Genomic DNA, 16,634 nt, shown 5'->3' with positions numbered 1-16,634 from the left:
CACAGGGCATGCGGTTGCATCATGCACACCTTTAGACTGTAAGTGCCACCTGGGCAAGGACTCTGCTATTTGTCTTGGCTACACCTTTTCCATTAATTCCCTGCTGCCCTTGTTTACAGCCCCATGAAACTATAGCACTGGAAAGAAAGAAAGAACCAGCTGGCCCTCGGTGCTTCCTTCTCAGGAAGGAGCTGGTTGGGAGGGGTCCTACTCTCCAAGTTCAGAAGCGAAGGCACCGCCTTCCATCTGAACAGGGAAAGGAGCCCAAGAGGCCTCCCAGAGCTCGCCGGGCCCCCTCTGAGTCCTGCCCTGCCTGCTTCTGAGACTTCCTCCCCGGCAGAAGCCATCCTCGAGATCCTCTCCATCTTCCCCCTTCTAACTCCCACCGCCTCATTACCTGTAACTGTGCAGAGCAGCCCCAGGTACCCCATAAGCCCTCAGCGCCACCCTTCTCCTGTCCAATCCCAGACTGGGGAGGTCCTCGTCCGTCACCAAAACCCTTTCCTGCATTCCCAAGGGCCTCTCTCACCTTATTTGTAAATGAGGGAGAATAAAACTACGGGGCCACGCCCATAAGCATCCTCCTCAGCACCCCCACCCCCAGCCGCACAGCTCCTGCACCCAGGGGGACTTTCCCACCTGTGCACCCACTGCCAGCTCCCCGAGCCTGCTCTCGCAGAGCAAACGAGCCCTCGCCACCTCACTTCCAGGACAAGCCTCCCCCCTCCATGGTTTGGAAACTGCTTGCCCCCCCTGGCTCCCTCTCAGGCCTATTTTCAGTCACTGCTGAGGCGTCCTTTTTCTCCCCACTTCACCACCCATACCCAGCCTATCTCCATGGCTTAAATATTTGGAGGAGACCTGGTCTCTGGCCTGGCGCTTCCTCTCCATCCCACAGCCGCCTGCATCGGTGGGGACGTGGGCCTCCCACCGACTCCCCAAACCCTCCTTGCTGCTGCCAGCAAACCTCAGCAGGGCAGCACCAGATGCATCCCCAGCCTCCCGGACTCCCTGTCTTCTGTAGAATAAAGCACTCCAAGCCCTGACCACTCTGAGCCCCACCCCGTTCTGAACCACCCCCTTTGACCTCAGTACAAGGACCTTAGCACTCCTCCTTTGCAGAATGCACATGGTCTCTTTCCTTCTTGCAGGGAAATATGCAATTAAGTGAGGAGGAACTGAGTGCTGAAAGGAAGAAGCTAGTATACCATGTCTGATAGTGTAGGAATGACCCAGAAGGAGAGAAAGAATGGCTGAGTCAGCGGAGAGGGGCAGGATCACTGAGCAACATCCTTGAGCATCGGAAAGGAATGAGACCCAGGGTCCAGAGCTCAAGGACAGGAAGCAGTGCCTCATATGAGAGCAAGGACCATGCAGCTGCACACAGGCAGGAGGGTGGCAGACAGGCCAGAGAAGCAGGTGTGCAGATGCAAGTGGGGGCACATGACTGGCTTCTCTTTCCCCAGTGAGATGAGAAGCAGAGAGCTAGGAGGGAGAGGAGGAATTGGAGATGTGGGAAGAGAGATGGAATGAAATATAAGATGATATCAACCAAGAAAATAGACACCTACTTAGGTGTAGCTACACTTGTCTGTCTGTCCAGCTATCTATGGTGAGTGCCAACCCACCTCTCCCTCTACCAAGCCTGGAGAGAAATACATCAGAGTGTAACAAGGCTGTGTCTGGACAAAGGTTTTATGGGTGGCTTCTCTTTTCTTCTTTGTATATGTTTGTATTTTCTGAAGTCCATTCAGTGAGTGTAAATCAATTTCATAGTTAAAATAGAATTTTGTTTAGTTAAAATAAAATGAATTTCAGGCTGGTATGTGAAGTACAGAGAATGCTACTCTAGAGAACAGGTTAGAAGAGTCTTAAATCAGAGTCAGCCTTGAAGAGAAAAGGCAATTTCTGACCAAATATGAAGAAAGGGTTTGCTTCTCCATTAGGGAAGTGACTAAGTAGGTACAAACTCTCCCACACCCACATTCACATGTGTGCACACACACACCAGAAGATGTAGGGCCAGGGGGAGGACGGGGCTACAACGCTCTGCTCCCCCCACTGTCTGGGGCCCCTTGTTCATGGAAATCCCGTGTCCTGGCATTCTAGGGCCAGCCCGTGCCTCACAGCCTGTCCAGCTGACACCATAAGCACCCTAAAGTTGTCCACAAGTGTGGTCTCTGTGCTGGGTGCCTCTCAAGAAGGCAAGAGGTCACACAATCTCGAAAATTGTGGCCTTGGGAAGAAAGCTGACAGCTGGGCTGGCTGAGCAAAGAAGAAATAAACACCAAGAACGAATCTCAAATTTTGTCCAAAGCTGCTGAAAAACTCCCCAGTCCTGGGGCTTCAAGGTTGTCTCCATCTGCTTTTTCCATGTCCACTGCAGGAAATGTCATGAAGACCCACAGCAGAAGGCCTCTGCCTCCAAGCATGCTAATGTTCTGAGCCCTGGCTGCCCTACAGACTGAAAAGAATGGGTTAAAGCTAAGAACGGATGAGCTACAAGCACAGGCAAAAAAAAGGAAACGGTAGGTAAACTGGAGTACATCAAACTTCAAAACTCTGTGCTCCCAAGACGCTATCCACAGAGGGAAGAGGCGCCTTCTGCAAGTGTCTGTGAATCCTATATCTGGAAAGGGGCAAATAGCCAGGGTAGATTAAGAATTGCTACAACTCAACAACAAAAGCAAAAAACCCCACTGAAAAATGAGCAAAGAATAGACATTTCTCCAAAGACACAAGGCCAGTAGGCACATGAAAAGATGCTCAACACTGCTCATCGGCAGGGAAATGCGAACCAACACTAACAAAGGGAAACAGGTGAAATCACTGGAGGGAAGACGTGATTCCCAGGCGGTTACAGGAAGAGTGAGGTGTCTGTGTCACTGGGCATTTGGGGCTCGTGCTTAGACTCTCCTGTTGGGGGGTTTCTCAGGATGCTGAACTGGTGGCTTGGAGGCCTCCCCCAGGATCTTAGCTCTGTCCAGCTTGTTACTTGTGCCTACAACCCAAGGCACCTAAGAGCAGAGGAAAGGCACACTCAAGTCAGATGTGGGGAAAAGCCTTGAGGTGGGCTAGTGCCACCCAACTCCCTGCTCACTCTGGCCATGAACCCTGTGCGTGGGGAAGCAGGGCTGTGGCTGCCCTCCTCGCCCTCGGGGCACCAGCACCAGGGAGCACACTTGCCCAAGACCCACTCTGGAGCCCAGAGAGAGAGGCCAAGGGGCTCGTTCAATGCCACACAGCAGGTTAGAGGTGGAGCCTCACCCAGGCCTTTGACTCCGCGCACTGTGCCCACCCACCATCCCCAGCTGTCAGCTGCCTGACAACAACAATCCTGAGAGGCCACCTTCTTTTGAGATGAGCTCCCCAAGTCGCTGCAGCCTCCTCCCATAGGAGGTAAGCCGCTCTCCCTAACTTTGACCCACTTCACCTCCCCATGTCAGGCCCTATTCTTGTTTCTCTACTACCAAAACTCAGACTTCCTGCTCCGAGATGCCCCATCTCTCGTGGCGGTTACAGGCCTTCTCTGTTCCCAACACATTTGCTGCCTAGACAACCGAGTCTGTGTTCTTTCCCACCACAGCCCTTGAACCTCACAGAGCAAAGGGACCCGTTTTTAAGTCTCCAAATCTTAAAGACTTCTCCCACCAAGAGAGGTGGTACCTGTCCTTTCCCCTGGGGTAGTCTAAACATGCATCTTAAGAAAAAGACATTTATTGCGAAGACAATTGCAGATAAGGAAAGATCGTCTGTCTGCCCAAATGGCCTGGGCTGGGCCTGAGTTGTGGCGTTGTCAGAGTGATTTTAGCACAGACCCTGCTAGACATTAGACTCTTACAAACTCTAGATAAGGCCCTGGTTTTTATAAGGCTTGGGGGAGTCGGAGAGACAGGGAACTGCATGATAGCTGCCACTGTAGATAAGGAGAATATATATTTTGTTTAACCAAACCTGTCCTTTGGCTAGAAACTCCAATGAAGTAGCATCCATCAAATCCTTTTCTGATTTACACAAATACCTGATTCCCCCGATAAGGAAAAGTGTAAGTCAACACTGCTCTGTTGTAATTGGGTGTTACCTGCCCAGATACCGGACTTTTTATCTACAGATCCCTTTTGCAGGCTCCCTTCAGCTTTATCTGGCTTGTAGGTGTGACCAAATTGTCATGTGTGTGTGTGTGTGTGTGTGTGTGTGTGTGTTTTGGTTCCAAGGGTCCATTCATCAATATGTCCCAGGGAAATACCGCAGAGAAATAGTGACTCAGAATCCAAAAAGGAAAAAGAGAGGTGGCAGGAAAATGATGGATCTGTTTCATAATCATACCTAAGCTGCCTCACGTTGTCTGTTCTTTGGGGATCTTGTCTGTTATCCGTCACCCATAACAGGGAAGCTGGAACCCAGGGCTTTCCAGATAAGAGGCCGATGCTGTGGTAAATCATCCCACACCTCTGGACTCAGTTTCTCCATCTATGAAAGGGAAAATTACATCTTTCACCATGTAACTATCATGAGAATAAATGAGCTGCACTATGCCAAGTGATCTTAAAACAGAAAGCTGGCGGATTAAATAAAGAATTTACAAAGAATTATGTCCAAGTGATCCTTATTTATGATGTGCTTCATGAAAGTAATAGATGATATCTGGAAGGGACCCCAGAGAGAACCTACTTCCAGCAACTCATTTTCCAGATGGAAAAAGAAATGAGAACTCCCTCCACGTCCCTCAGCAAGTCAGCTTAGTGCCCAGGGAAAGACAGGTTCACACTGCAAGTCCCTGATGACTCCAAGTGCCCCCTTCTAGCCGTGAAAAGCGGCACTTGGAAGTTCTAACAATGCAGAGAAACTGCTGTGATAAAATGTGAAGCAACTCAGCAAAGTACAAAATAATAGCCATCCTTTAGCTGCCGTAGGAGTGTGTGGGAAAAGTAGTACTGCAAAATAAATGAACACAGCTGTGTTCGGGAGTGGGTTTCCATAGTTGGTTTCTGATGTCATCGCTTTGCTATTGGCCTATTAACAAATTATTACATTCTCCTGTGACTTTGTTCTTTGCCAGCAGTACAGAAGTAAAAGTGTAAGAAGCAGAAGTACCACCCTCACCCTCACCCCCAGTCTCCTGACCCGTTCTCCCAAGGGAACTCTCGGAACATCAAGAAGAAAGAACAATATAAATAGGAATAAATGGTGAGTAAATAGAAAACATACATAAATAGTGAGTAAATAGATTTCCTTCTCCTCTTGAGTTTTTAGTTTTATTTAGTCATTGAAGCAACAATTACAACACTGATGTGGTTCTCAATGTATGTCGAGGAAATATTTAAGGTAATTAATGTAAAAGGGAGAGAGTAAAGGAATGTGAAGAGGAGTTAGGTGTCTACTCTTCATTCAAATTGATGAATTGTTGATACCAGTAAACAGTGATTGGTTATGTACATATAATATAACGTCTATGCGCCCACTAAACAAGCTGTACAAAAGATACAAACACCACAAGAATGCTATCAACCAACAGGATATAATCAACACTTATACAGCATTCCACCCAGCAACAGCCAAATATACATTATTTTAAATGTCCTTGGAACCAACATAAACCATATCCTGGATCAAAAGAAAGACTTAAATTTGAAAGAACTGAAATCAAACAGAGTGTGTTCTCTGTCCACAATGGAATCCAACAAAAGATTGATAGAAAAATAAGTAGAAAGTCCCTACCCACTTGGAAATTAAACAATACACTTCTAAATAATCCATAGTTCAAAGAGGAAGTGTCAAAGAAAATCACCAAATACACTGAACTGGATAAAAATAAAAACACAACATTAAAAAAAGTTGAAGAATGAAAACTCTAATTCAAAAAGACACATGCACCCCCCTGCTCAATGCAGCATTATTTACAATAGCCAAGACATGGAAACAACCTAAGTGTCCACCAACATATGAATGAATAAACATGTCATACATATACACAATGGAATATTAATCAACTGTAAACATAAAAATAGTTATAATAATAATAAAATCTTACCATTTGCAACAACATGGATGGACCTTGAGGACATTAGGTTAAGTGAATTTAAGTCAAAGAAAGAAAGAAAAATACCACATAAGCTCACTGATGGGTGGAATCTAAAATAAAACAAAACTGAGCTCATGATACAGAGAACAGAATAGTGGTTATTAGAGGCAGGGGATGGGGGTGGGCATAATGGGTGGAGAGAGTCAAACTTTACAAACTTACAGTTATAAAATAAATAAGTCATGGGGACGTAATGTACAGCATGGTGACTAAAGTTAATAATAGTTATTGCATACTTGAAAGTTGCTGAGAGAATAAATCTTAAAAGTTATCATTACCCCAAAAAATTTTTGTCACTGTGTTGGTTGGCAGATGGTTACTAGCGCCACTGTGGTGATCGTTTCACAATATATAAAAATAATTGAATCATTACATTGTTCACCTGAAACTAATATAATGTTATATGTCAATTATACCTCATTTTTTTAAAGCACTATGGTAAAACAAAAGGAAAATAAATTACTCATGAGGTAAGCTATGGAATATAGGAGAAATAACTAGTCCTGGAGACAGGTTTCTCAATCTGCCACAGGCTAGTTGTATACCCTGAACATGTAATCTTGTTCTTAGTTTTCCAATCTGTAAAAGGGGATATACTTTTTTTTAATTTGAGGGACACAGCTAAAGCAGTGTTGAGAAGGAAACTGATTACACTAAATGCTTATATTAGAAAGAACAAAAAATCTCGACTCAGTGATCTAAGCTCCTGCCTCAAGAAACTAGAAAAATAAGAGCAAAATAGAAGGAAGGAAATGATAAAGACAAGTTAGATACCAGTGAGATCAGTGAAATTGAAAACAGAAAAATAATAGAGAAAAATCAGTAAAACAAAACCTGGGTCTCTGAAAAGATCAGCAAAATTGGCAAAACTCTAGCAAAACTGAAAATTTTTTAGAGAGAAGATACAATTGCTATAATCAAGAATGAAACAAGGGATATCATTTCAGACCCTGCAGACAAGGAAAAATAAGGGAATATTATGTCAATTCTAAGCACATAAGTTTGACAATTTAGATGAAATGGACCAATTCCTCAAAAAGTATAAATTACCACAATGTATAGGATAGATCCTTTAAATAGCCCTATAATTCTTAAACAAATTGAATTTGTAATTTAAATTTCCCAAAGGGAAATATTAGACCCAGATGGTTTTATTGGAGAATTCTATCAAACATTATGAATAGGAGGAAATAACACCAATTCTGTATGATCTCTTCCTGAAAATAGAAATGAAGGAAACATTTCCCAATATTTTTTATGAGATTAGTATAACCCCGACACCAAAATAAGACTAAAAAAATACACAAAAAGAACACTACAGAACAATATCCCTCATTTATATAGATGAAAAAAATCCTTAACAAAATATTAGTGAATTGAATACAGCAACATTTAAAAAGAATTATACACTGTGACTAGTGAGATTTATTCCAGCAATGCAAAGCTAGTTCATTGTTTGAAGATCAGTGTAATTCACTACATTTATAGGTTAAAGAAGATAAATCATATGACCATATCAATTGATGAAGAAAAACTTTTGACAAATTTGGACACCCATTCACGATAAAGACACTTTGAAGAGCAGGAGTGGAGGAGAATTACCTCAACTTGATAAAGAACATTTTCAAAAGACCTACAGCTAACATTGTCTCTCACGGTGAAAGAGTGAACGCTTTATCCCTAAGACTGAGAATAAAATAAAGATTTCCACTCAGTTTTGGTCAACATGATACTAGAAGTTCTAGCCAAACCAATAAGGCAATAAAGGAAATAAAAGGAATACAGATCAGAAAGGAAAAAATAACATATGTCTATTTGCAGGTGACATGATCATCAACATAGAAAGCCCCTAGGAATCTACAAAAAAATACTTCTGGAACTAATAAATGAGTTCAGCAAGGTTGCAGAATACAAGATCAACTGTCAGTTATGTGTCTATATCATAGCAATGGACATGGGGAAATTGAAATTAAAATGACAATAGAATTTACAATTGTTCACAAAAATTAAATAAGAGTAAGTCTAACGAAACAGAACTGTATACTAAAAATGGCAAAACACTGGTGAAAAATTCAAAAAAGATTTAAATAAATGGAGTATTAGAATATGTTCATGGATTGGAAGACTCAGTAAAGATACCAATTCTCCCAAAATTCATATATAGGTTTAACACAATTCCTGAGAAAGTCTAAGACTTTTTGTAGTTATAAACAAAATTGTTTTAAAATTTATGTACAAAGGCAAAGGAACTAGAATCCCTGAAATTATTTTGAAAAAGCAGAGTAAAGTGGGAGAAATCAGCTTGCTTGATGTCAAGACTTATTATATCTCTATAGTAATCAAGACTGTACAGTGTTGGTAGAGAAACAGACCCAAAGATGAATGGAATAGAGCGGAACTCAGAAAAAGACCCACACAAGTATGACCAATTGAGTTTTGACCAATGTACAAAAGCAATTCAGTGGGCAAAGGGTAGTCTTTTCAACAAATGGTGCTGGAGCAGCTGGGTATCTATGGGCAAAACAAACTTTGAACTCAACCCACACCTTATATAAAACTTATAAAAAACTCAAAATTGATCATAGATTTAAATGTAAAATATATGGATATAAAAGTTCTAGAAGAAAATGTAAATGAAAACTCTTCAGAACATAGAGCTTGGCAAAGACTTCTTAGACATGACACCAAAAGTGTGGTCCATAAAGACAAAAATCAGTAATTTGGACTTCATGAAATGAAATACTTTTCTCTATGAAATACTGAAAGACAAGTTACAGACCAGGAGAAATAGTTCACAAACCACATATCTGACAAAGGATTCATATCTAGGAGATATAAAGAACTCCAAGACTTGATAATAAGGGTGAATGTAGTAACCACAATGTTTTTCATGTGAAATCTTTGTAGGAGTGTATATCAATGATAGCTTAATTAAAAAAAAAAGAAATCTGAGAGTTTGTGAAAACACAAACACCCCATGAGCCATTTCACTGAAGAGGCTACACAAATGGTGAATAAACCTATGAATGGATTTTCAACATCACTAGCTGCCCAGGAAAATGCAAATTAAGACCAGGAGAGCACAAAAATCCCAACCGTAATATAGTATTGGTCACAGGGATGGTAGGGCAGCACGGTGAGTATAGCCAGTGGTTCTGTAACATCTTCCTATGTAGACAGACAGTAGCCCCGCTAGTGGAGTGAGGACTTAATCATGTGTAACTGTTGAACCACTGTGTTGTATACTTGAAACCAATATAGGATGGTGTATCAACTATACTTCAATAAAATAAATAAAAAGATGATGAAAGATATCACTACACACCTATCAGAATAGTAAAATAAAAAATAGTGGCAATACCAAATGCTGGCAAGGACACAGAAAAACTGCATCTCTCACACATTGCTGGTGGAAGTAAAATGGTACTCTCATCCCGGAAGACAGTTCAGTGGTTTCTTACAAAACTAAATGCAAACTTACCATATGACCCAGCCATCATATGCACGGAGATTTACCCCAGAGAAATGAAAACTTATGTCCACACTAAAACCTACACACAATTATTTTGAGCAGCTTCATTTGTCACAACCAAGAACTGGAAACAACCAAAATGTCCCTCAGTAGATTAAGGGTTAAATAAACAATGGTGCATGTATGCCTGGGAATTCCACACCACAATGAAAAGAAATGCACAAATGATACATGCAACCACTTGGATGGACCTCAGGGACATCAGGCTGATTTTAAAAAACCCATCTCACTCACAAGGTCACATACTGTATGATTCTATTTTTACAACAGTCTCAAAATACTGAATTAGAGAGACGGAGAACACTGGTGGTTTCAGGGATGAGGGCTGTTGGGAGGGAGGCAGAAGGGTGTGCCTAGAAAGGAGTGGCACAAGGCAGGGCTTTGTGTGAAGGAGCAGCTCCGAATCTGGATTGCGGCAGTGGTTAAATGAGTCTCCATAGGATAAAATGACATATGCTCACACTGTGCGCACACACACTGTATGGTGTCAGCTTCCCAGTTTTGATACTGTACTATAATTATGCAAGATGTAATCACTGAGGGAAATGGGTAGAGGGCACATGGAATACCTCTGTACTGTGTTTGCATCTTCCTGGAATGTGTGTGTGTGTGTTGTATATGCAACTCAGGGGCAATAGCAGCCAAGAGACTTTCCTGTGAGGCAAACGTGTAAACAGAGGAGCTCTGGGTGTAATGAGAGTCTTCCCTTCGCATTTTAATAGCACATTTCTCTTTTGGTGAAATAGGGATGATGGTCAGGGCTGAGAACAATGATTGCACCTTTTTCTTTTTAAAATATATAATGTCAAAGGAAGGCTTGATCATTGAGAATCTGATATAAATTGTCAAATAGTAAGAAGTAAGGAGACTGAGCTTATTCAATTCCACATTGTCCTCAATCGGTTGATAGAATTATGGATTATTCTGTGTATGAGGTCCTATTAATACTCTTTCAATTGCCTAAAGTGTCTGAAACAATTCAGATTAGCTTAATAAAGGCATCATTGAATCTAGGGGTTCAAAATATGTCATCAGGGTCCTCATTACTCAGCAGCCTCTTTCCACACATGGAGCCTGAAGACACTCATCCTACCAACTTTGGGACCCCAGAGACGGGTGGCTTTTTCATCAGCAGCCCTGGCAGGAAGGTCTCAGGACAAGTATGGATGCATCTTCAAACCGGCCAGCCTGGGACCCTGGCTCCAACACAGCCCCAAGGACTAGCTGTCCCCTAGGAAAGAGGATCCTTTCATCCGAAGAGGGGCCAGGAGAGGCCAAGTGCTGGGGCCTGCCCTCCAGAGAAGTCCCCTCTGCCCTTAAAAAGGAAATTACCAGATGCTCCTTCTGATTGTATGTTCCAAAGAGAAAAACAAGCCAAAGTCAAGTACACAATCTATATATAAATGCAGGAGACAGGAGCTTGCAAATATGCACCTGTTGGAACTCAGCTTTATGAAAAGGCCCCCATCTGAGCAGGCTGCTCAGAAAGTGTGAATGAAGAAATGCGGACTGGCCTCCGAAGTGGCTGGGCAGCCGGGAATCAGACCGACCTAGCCCGGGAGACTCCCGGGAGCAGTTTCAAGGGAGGGAAAATAGTTTGCCTCTTGAACACACAAGGTTGGGGGCAGGGAGACTAGTGAGAGAACAGATGGGAGCCCGGGGTGAACTGTGAACTGCTGCACAAATGGCGGCTGGTACTCTTAGCAGAGGAAAACACCCCCAGCCGGAGGCAGGGCACAGGAGCAGCTCCGAGTCAGCGGGCAGAGCTGGAAGAAGAACGGCAGGCTTGCAGGTAGAAGACCTGAGTCCGAGGCCCTTTAGGGGCATTAGATGAAAGGATAAGACGCACACTGAGTGCCCGGCGTGGTGCCTGCTGTGCGGTGAGAACCCAGCCACGGTCACCACTTGACAGCGACAGTCCTGGTTCACCCAGACAGCGCGCAGAACAGGAGGCGGCCGGCGGCTCAGCTGGGCGTGCGGCCCAGAGCGTCAGGCTAGCACAGTGAGGCCGACCGAACCCAAGGGCCACGCCAGCGAGAGGGCCTGCGAATTTATTTAGGAAACTTTCAGTGAACAGCTACCTGAACCCAATCAAATTGCAGCCTGGGTGGTGGAAATGTTCTGGGTCGAGATAGTGGTGCTGCTGGCACAGCCTTGGGAAAATACTAAAAAGCACCAAACAGTCCATTTTAAAAGAGTGAATTTTATGATATGTGAATTAAATCTTAATTTGAGAAGAAAAAAATGAAACGCGATAGGCTAGAGCCCAGGACATGGTTCAGACCAGGGCAGAAATACACTTCAGCTCAGCAGGTCACTGGTTTTCAAGTCCCTCCCTCTGGCCACACCCAAGGGACTTCAGATGATTCTGGAGTCAGTGGGCTCTTCAGCAGCCTAAGGCCAAAATAAAGGCCCACCCTCAGCAGGACCTAGTCACCTTAGGGCCTCCTGGTCCCAAGGGGACACTCTTACCAGCAGTAAGGGCACTACAATGGGAACGCCGAGCAAGGAAGGCACAGCCACGACCTCCTGGACCTGGACAGGTGCGTGGGCGGCAGCCCGCATTTGCCAGCAGCTGTCCAAGGATGTCCTGCCCTGTACACCAGTGGCGTAAACAGCCAGCACAGGTCACTGGGCTGAGCGCAACTGACCACTTCTGCCCACAGCTAATAATATTAATGACAGTTTGTTTCAGTGCCAGACATCACCCTCAGTGATTCCCTTCTCATTCAACCTCCCTGGAAACCCCATGAGATAAGAATTATTGTTATTATTCCCATTTTACAGATTTCAAAACTGAGGCTTAAAGATGCTAATTAATTTGCTCACACAGGAAGAAGAAATGTATTTGTGAAGACTGTCTCTTAATCCCATGTTCAATGTCAGGCATCCTGGAAACAAAGGCAGTCTTCAAAAGGATGTCAGAATTTAAGGGTTATCTGGTGAGGATGGGGGAGCAGGCAGTGAGCTTTCTACTTTCTATAGCACTTTTAATTTTAGCAGTAAATATGTAATGCTTAGATAGTAAAACCTGTGTGTATGTTTGAATAGAAAAAGCAGTCCTAACACAGGTGTCCCTCAGAAAGTCTCCTCTGGACCGCTCCCAGGTGTGGATTTGAGTGATTTTTAGAGCATTCCGGCTGGTTTTATCAGTAATTACATCATCTTCACCACCTGTCTTTCATCTGGGGTATATCCTCGGACTGAACTGGACAAGCATGGGAGCAGGTGGATCAGCCCTTTGCCTGCCGAGCACCCTAAGGAGTAGCTTCACTGTTGGCCCACAGCATCGCTGGGTTCCCTGGGCACAGCTCCCCACGTCCTCCACCACCCTGGGCAGCGAGGTCTGATGGTTCCCTTCCCTCTCAGGACAGGCAGGCACAGAACAGGATTTGATCAAGGGATCCCCAAGCTAGCCTCAGGACAGTGGAGTTTTGGATTCCCCAAAATATACAAAACCTCTGAAAAGTTTGAAACCACAAGAGACAAAAATGAGCTTCCCTCTGCCTCACACATATAAAATATCAGAAATATAGGGAAAAAATGAAAATAAGTGAAGTTTCACCAATGCCCGTGGATCATTTTTTTATATTGTTAATATACAATTACTTGAAGACATTATGGTTACTAGACTCTGTCCATCAGCGTACTAAGATGCTATAAAATCATTACTTGTCTTCTCTGTATATACTGCATTTCCCGTGCCCCTCCCCCGCTACATTATGTGTGCTAATCATAATGCCCCATTTTCCCCCTTATCCCTCCCTTCCCACCCATCCTCCCCAGTCCCTTTCCCTTTGGTAACTGTTAGTCCATTCTTGGGTTCTGTGATTCTGCTGCTGTTTTGTTCCTTCAGCTTTTTTCTTTGTTGTTATACTCCACAGATGAGTGAGATCATTTGGTACTTGTCTTTCTCCGCCTGGCTTATTTCACTGAGCATAATACCCTCTAGCTCCATCCATGTTGTTGCAAATGGTAGGATTTGTTGTCTTCTTATGGCTGAATAATAGTCCATTGTGTACATGTACCACATCTTCTTTATCCATTCATCTACTGATGGACACTTAGGTTGCTTCCATTTCTTGGCTATTGTAAATAGTGCTGTGATAAACATAAGAGTGCATATGTCTTTTTCAAACTGGGCTGCTGCATTCTTAGGGTAAATTCCTAGGAGTGGAATTCCTGGGTCAAATGGTATTTCTATTTTTAGTTTTTTGAGGAACCTCCATATTGTTTTCCACAATGGTTGAACTAATTTACATTCTCACCAGCAGTGTAGGAGGGTTCCCCTTTCTCCACATCCTCACCAACATTTGTTGTTGTTTGTCTTTTGGATGTTGGCCATCCTAACTGGTGTGAGGTGATATCTCATTGTGGTTTTAATTTGCATTTCTCTTATAATTAGCGATGTGGAGCATCTTTTCATGTGCCTGTTGGCCATCTGAATTTCTTCTTTGGAGAACTGTCTGTTCAGCTCCACTGCCCATTTTTTAATTGGCTTATTTGCTTTTTGTTTGTTGAGGTGTGTGAGTTCTTTATAGAATTTGGATGTCAACCCCTTATCAGAGATGTCATTTATGAATATATTCTCCCATATTGTAGGATGTCTTTTTGTTCTAGTGATGGTGTCCTTTGCTATACAGAAGCTTTTTAGTTTGATACAGTCCCATTTGTTCATTTTTGCTTTTGTTTCCCTTGCCCGGGGAGCCCCCAGATCATTTTTATTTCTTAACTTTCTGAACACAAAATGGGTGATCTGTGACTTGTGTGTCTTTGCTTGACATTGCTGGCCCTGACAGCAACACGCCCCCGATGCTCGTGGCCATGTGGAGAAGGCAAAAGACATCAAAGACGAAATGTCAGCACAGCGCTCTTGATGCAGCTCCTTGATGCTAGAAATTACCCCCTAAACCTCTACAAAAGAAATGAGCCTTCTCTGCTTCAGTGCAACTCCAGGAGAACCCCATGTTCTGTCCCCTCCCCATGGCAAAGTCATTCTCTTCCACAAAGCTTTTGAGCAGGTAGGGCAATCTGCACCCTGGGTATAACCCCATCTGGGATAAGTGGATGTTTCTGCTCCCAGTTCTTTGCTACTGATGGATGGAGATCTTCTCTCCAAATTTTAAGTCACAACTCCATGAGGGGCAGAAAACAGTATGCAGTTCCTCAAAAAATCAAACACAGACTGTTTCTTATGACCCAGCAATTTCACTGCTGATTGTACAGCTGACCCTTGAACAACTCAAGGGTTGAGGTGCTGTCCCCACCCCCACACAGCCAAATACCCACATATAACTTTGATTCCCCAAAAACTTAATTACTAATAGCCTACTGTTGGCCAGAAAGACAATTAACACATATTTTGCCAGTTACACGTATTCTTACAATAACGTAAGCTAGAGAAAAGAAAATGTTACTAAGCAACTCATGAGAGAAAATACCTTTACAGTACTGTACTGTACTTATTGAAAAAAATATATATATATACAAGCGGATCCATACAGTTCAAACCCATGTTTTTGAAGGATCAACTATATACCCAAAATATCTGAAAGCAGGAACTAGAACCAATATTTGCACACTCATGTTCTTAGCAGCATTATCCATGATAGCCAAGAAGTCCATCCATGGATGAACAAGGTAAACAAGTGTCATATATGTACAATGGAATATTACTTAGCCTTGAAAAGGAGGTAAATTCTGACACATGCTACAACAGGGATGAACCTTGAGGAGATCATGCTAGGTGACATAAACCAGTCACAAAAGGACAAATACTGTATGATTCCACTTACAGGAGGTCCCTAGAGCAGTCAGACTCACAGAGGCAGAAAGTAGAATCGGGATTGCCAGGGGCTGAGAGGAGGGAGAATGCAGGGTTAGGGTATAATGGGGACAGAATTTCATCAGGGGAAGATGAAGATGTTCTGGAGATGGATGGGGGCGTCGGTTGCACAATAATGTGAATGTACTTAAAGCCACTGAACTGTACCCTTAAAAGTGGTTAAGATGGTAACTTTTCTGTTACATGTATTTTACCATAATAAGTCTTTAAAACCCTTTAGAGAGAAGATATATGAGAACAAGCCAGTCCTCTGGTGAAAATAAGAGATGCCCACCCACCCACCCCCCAACAAAGAAGCGTGGCCTCGCCTCTGCGTCTGTGTCCTACACCGTTCAGCTCACTCTTTAGGAATTTTAATGATCTGACAACACAGGGAGTTTTACACGAAAATCTTCCTGTGGCATAGTTTCTACAAGTTATTTGGCAGGGGAAGAGTGTAAAGACAGATAACAACAATGGACACCTTATTTATCACTTACAAAAATATTCATAACTAAAAATTCTTGGAGGGGAAAAATACTCATTTTCCCCTTTCTCCCAGGCCTTCATCTATCTAGTTCCTTTTCTTTTTTCTTTTTGTTTGCAGTTTTACGACATTATTGGACAATCAATGGTTAGTTCTCATCCACATTATCTGTCTGTAGATTTTTTTAAGTGGTGGCATGTACAAAGGTAACAAACAAAGGTATTGTTTGGGGAATATCCATCTTCATTACATTTTCTGGACAACCGCACACGGACGTGGTACGGGATGTTCCTTAAGCCTTTGGCCCAGGCAGCTTCGTTGAGCCTGGTGTCGGTGTGCACATCTCCTTCATGGCAAATTTCCGGATCTCTTTGCGTGCACGAGGGGAATGCTTCTTGAAACCCACTCCATGGACGAGCCTGTGAATGTTGATGGTGTTTTCCCTGGTCACGACCTTGCCGATGGCAAAATGATCCTTTCTCTCGCCCCCCTTCTTGGCGGGAGCCATCCTGCCAGGCCCACATTGGGAAAAGCTCTTGTTCTTTTTCCATCACTCATGTGCACTTTGATCTCTGCCAATTCACTTGCCTTTTCTGTTCCTGGTTCCTGGTCTACTTTCGGAAACAAGTAACAACTTGGGCGTTCTCTCCGTACCTTGCCAAGATTGTTGTAAGGATTCTGGGAGACCGGGAAGTGGGAAATATGTGAA

At 43.4% G+C, this 16,634-nt stretch overlaps 1 pseudogene; it reads right to left on the bottom strand.

The window, feature by feature from the left end:
* Positions 1-16,073: 16,073 nt before the first annotated feature.
* Positions 16,074-16,433, bottom strand: LOC118914394 (60S ribosomal protein L31-like; annotated as a pseudogene).
* Positions 16,434-16,634: the final 201 nt, after the last annotated feature.

Source organism: Manis pentadactyla, chromosome 1 (genome assembly GCF_030020395.1).
Source record: "Manis pentadactyla isolate mManPen7 chromosome 1, mManPen7.hap1, whole genome shotgun sequence".
NCBI classification, from domain to species: domain Eukaryota; kingdom Metazoa; phylum Chordata; class Mammalia; order Pholidota; family Manidae; genus Manis; species Manis pentadactyla.
The sequence above is the reverse complement of the archived record's forward strand: the minus strand, read 5'-3'. Positions and strand labels throughout refer to the sequence as shown.